The sequence below is a fragment of the Miscanthus floridulus genome, chromosome 8, assembly GCF_019320115.1.
Source record: "Miscanthus floridulus cultivar M001 chromosome 8, ASM1932011v1, whole genome shotgun sequence".
Lineage (NCBI taxonomy): Eukaryota > Viridiplantae > Streptophyta > Magnoliopsida > Poales > Poaceae > Miscanthus > Miscanthus floridulus.
In genome coordinates, this window is record NC_089587.1 from 212003830 (window position 1) to 212008370 (window position 4541).

Below are 4541 nucleotides of genomic sequence, written 5' to 3' on the forward strand. Positions count from 1 at the left end.
TAGCGTTACAGGTAAAACTTCTCCAACAACAAAATAAAAAAAGAATTATTTCTATAAATAAGTTTTCGTGAGGGAGGATACTCATACTTAAGTTGTGTCTCTCAGATAACTAAAATTAGCTTTCCGTATAGGTAATCTGTTGGTGGCTGATCTTAGCTCTAATGCTAGCATGGTGCTTATGGGTCGTCTAGACACAGTTGGCACGGAAGCGGAACCGTGACGCCGTCATGCTCTGCCTGGTCGCGCTACCACCGGTGCGCCGCGCCGGCCGGCGGCGGCCTTCGCCTTCTGTACGCCGCCGGGGCCGAACTCTCGCCCACGTCATCGGTGCCTCCTCGGCTGCGGCTCTCCTCCCCTTCCTCGCCCCTCCTTCTCCGGCCGCTCCGCCCATCGACCCCGACGTGAGCTCCTTATGGCCCCTCGTTTACGTTCTCTATACGTCTAGTACTAGTAGTCGCGCGTCCTAACCACTTTTGGTTTACTTGGGCCTTGTTTAGATCACCTCCAAATTTCAAGTTTTTTCACTCTCTCTCCATCACATCAATTTTTAGCCGTTTGCATGGAGCATTAAATGTAGGTAAAAAAAATAACTAATTGCACAGTTTAGTTGAAAATCACGAGATGAATCTTTTGAGCTTAGTTGATCCACGATTGGATAATATTTACCAAATAAGACGAAAGCGCTACTATTTATCGAGTTGCAATTTTTTTGCAATCTAAACATGGCCTTGGTTGGGCAGGTGATGCTCCAGCGAGTGCACCCGTCGAGGCCGGACTAGTATGAGGAGTTCTATGCCTCGGCCATGGATCAGGGAATGAAGTCATACGAAGCAGAGGTATGCAGCTTTGTCTCTAGTTATGATTCTGCTTTACCAGTTACCAATTGAATCAAAATAAATGAACCATGTACTCAAAGCTAACCAGTTAGTCTTGTGAGTTCTGACAATGAGAATAGGTTTGCAAAGCATCCCTGCGACCCTGCCAGCTCTTAGGAGATTATAATTAGCAGTTGGAACTTGGGAGGATCACTGGGTTTAGTGCAGACTGCACATAATACCACTATTAATCTGCCACATATCTGTTTGAATGTCAGATACTTATTTCTATATCTGCACATAATGCAACTTAGTGTGGAACGTTACTTTCGATGCTTGTTAATGCCAAATTGCCAATGATTGATTAGGAGTACTGGAATAATGATGCCATATTTAAGATCTGTTAAAAAGAAAGGAGATTGACACTCAGTGCAGTCATGCTGCTATTGTTTAAACTTGTTAATGCCCATCAAAAGTGACTCTACTGTTTGCTATTTCAAAGAACAAAAGTGCATCAGTACTAAATAACCATGTCGTAGTCATAATCAGGCTAAACCATTCACTTGATGAAGATTGCGGATTGCAGGATACAAAGTAAAGCTCTTTTCTCAACTGTCGCCTGCAGGAAAGAGCATTCTGGAGCTTGGTGTTGGGACAGGGCCTAACTTCAAATACTATGCAAGTCAAGATGGGGTTAATGTAATTGGAGTGGATCCTAACAAGCACATGGAGACTTATGCAAGGACAGCTGCAGTGTCTGCTGGACTCCGGTCATCAAGCTTCACATTCAGAAGAGGGGTATTGTTGTTGTCCATTTTCACATTCTAATTTTGTTTTCCTTTTTTTTTTTTTTTGCGAAAATCTAACTTTGTTTTCCTGTTAAATATAACAACTGCATTTGATGCACAATTCTATTTAGGTTGCTGAAGCCTTGCCAGCGGAAGACAATTCGATGGATGCGGTGATCGGCACACTGGTATTGTGCTCTGTAAATAACATCGACATGGCACTGAGAGGTAATAATTAAGCTTCATTAGCCAGGACAATGATGGCTATTTCCTTTATTCGAATCGCATCAACATGTAGAGGCTCACTTTTGTTTTGGCAATATGGAAATACAGATAAAATGCAATACATTATCCCTTGTTGTGGCTATTTTCTACAAACTTAACATACACTTGATACCTGATTCTTTATAGTAGTAGTAGTAACTTTAGTCAATTCTTGTATTTCATCTGCGTGCTTCTGTTTCATTGCACCATTTGTTTGCAACAGAATGCCATCATGCCTACTATTTTGTACCTTTAACAACTAAGAGCCATGGTTCTGTGCAGAAATAAAGCGAGTCTTAAAGCCCGATGGTGTCTATGTGTTCATTGAACATGTTGCCGCACCAGGTACTCCAGATTAACCAGCAAAAGAGCTTCTCTTACCACTCTGCTACTAATAGCGCTTTTTCAATATTTGTGGCATTTTTTTGGGAATAAATATTTGTGGTACTTAATTAGCTTTTCCAAAAGCGTAGAAGCACCGTCAAAGTGTTGTCATTTCGTTCTCTACTACATTTATATTGCCGCACATTACTGATTCAGCTGCTGCTTTCTGTGCGTGGCACAGATGGTACGTTGCTCCAATTTGTTCAAGGCGCGCTTGATCCCTTGCAGCAATTTGTTGCTGACGGATGCCACCTCACCAGGAAAACCGGACAAAGCATCAGAGATGTTGGGTTCTCGAGCCTGAGCCTGGACAGTGTCCGACTGTCAAATGCCTACATCATTAGCCCTCATGTTTATGGCTTAGCCAGCAAGCGAAGTTTTCCACCATCTTTTGAAACCTTTGTAAATGATGTCCTACTGTATCTTCCATCAGTAAAGCGGTTTGTGGTAAGTAAAAGTTTGTTTCATGAGAGCATCTCCCAGACTCCCACGGTCTTTCTTGAACCACTCTCTAAATTCTCATTTTTTTTAAATAGCTCTTATTATCTTTTGACCCTCTAACTTCTCTATTTGTTGTTTGGCACTTTGGTGAGACATCTCTGTTCTGTATCTTTGGCGAGCGAGAAATCAAGGATACAGAATGGTAATATTTATAGATCTAGTTGAAGAAGCTGTTGTAGGGATTTTTTTTCTTCTTTGCCAATCCTTCTCTCTATCAACACGGAAGGACGTAAAGAGGTTGTCGAAGTTAGTATGGTTATGGTCTTTGATACTTCAAAGACGAATGGCATTGGCAGCGGCCCAGCAGCAAGTGTGGTCTTGCTCTTGTTTTGTTGATCTTGATTTCCAAAGGAATGGTGCTGCAGAAGTTATGGGCCCAACGGAGTCTGTATTCATTGGTGGGCTGTATTGTCTCCGTTTGCTGGCGTCGGGGCGTTCATGGCGTTCAATCAATGCAGAGGAAGGGGCAGACAGTGCTGTCATCCTGCGTGACCCAGCATTCACTCAACGGAGAGGAGCAGGTGGCCGACCACACCACAGCGAAGGCTGCAGCAGACTGACGCCGCAGGACGCTTGCACGTTTCGCTGCGTCGCTCATGCGACACGTATCGGCATCGCTCGCATCCCTGCGCTCGGATGCTGCTACGCCGGTGGCTTTGGACCGTGCCCGTGTAGCGTCCATTGGGACGTGGCGAGGCGCTTTGCTTCCGAAGGAGAGGGCTGGGCATGGTCACGGGGTCCCTCTCCCGTTTCTGCAAAAGCCCCCGCCGCAGCAGCCAGCAGCCCCTGTAGAATTTTAGTATGTTCGCTAGACAGTAAACGATCGTAAATTTTTAGTTTTAATAGTATTTTTCTCTCATACTAAACTAGTCAGTAGTAATAATCTATGATCATCGTTTCAGCCCCCAGCCGAACAGGCCGGCTGTTTTGTATTTGCCAACGCTGAAGCCAAATGAATCCGTTAAACGATTTGCATGCGCGGGTTTCTGGTCCGACCATTTTTTACCCGCTGATAAACGTTCCAAACCCTAGGAATCTGCTCCAATTTTGTGGGTGACGATGTGAGGTGCTGTTTGCCCGCGTGCTTCGGACAAACATTTTTTTGTGCATGAAATTGGCATGCACAGCGGGGGGCCGCTCGGCACTCGGCAGAGGGAGCATGTGCCTGTGCGTGTCCCTTGCTGGCTTGCTGCTCTGCTTCCAGCAAAATCCGACGGATTGAAGTGAAGGCAGCCCCACTCAGGCTGCAAGGCTGCTGCTCCTGTGGGGCTACACTAACGGTAAGAATATAAAAAAGGAATATGTTAATTGTTAACCCAGTGACAGCGTACTGTACTGATTTGAGGCAAAAGTTCAGGAACTACCGGAATAGTTAAATGGAAAAGAACTGTGGCTAATGTAAGATAATACTGCCGCATCATTGGAGAAGTTCTGCCGCATCATTTCACTCTACTGCCGCATCCTTTTAGGGCATATATATGTACTTTCACTCACTTACATTTTCAATGTCATCCCGTGGTTTTCCATTCCTCGCAGACTGAAATTCCAGCATCAAGCTATCCCTTTCCAACTGTGTCAAAGTTGAATAAACAGATTCCCCAGACTGATCAGACAAACATCAGAGAATACCCTAAAATCATAAAACTCTAAAAATACGCCAGAATCGCCCTCAAAATATGAAAAATAAACTCACCTCAAACCGGCAGATCAGGTGGGACTGGAGAAGCCCTGCAATATACTCCCTCCTTTCCTTTTAAATTGTCGTTCTTACTCGCTTTTTAATTGTCAT

General features: G+C 44.4%; 1 pseudogene; it reads left to right on the top strand.

Moving 5' to 3' along the window:
- The first annotated feature begins 227 nt into the window (after positions 1 to 227).
- LOC136470595 (uncharacterized) lies at positions 228 to 3312 on the top strand (annotated as a pseudogene).
- The last annotated feature ends 1229 nt before the right edge of the window (positions 3313 to 4541 follow it).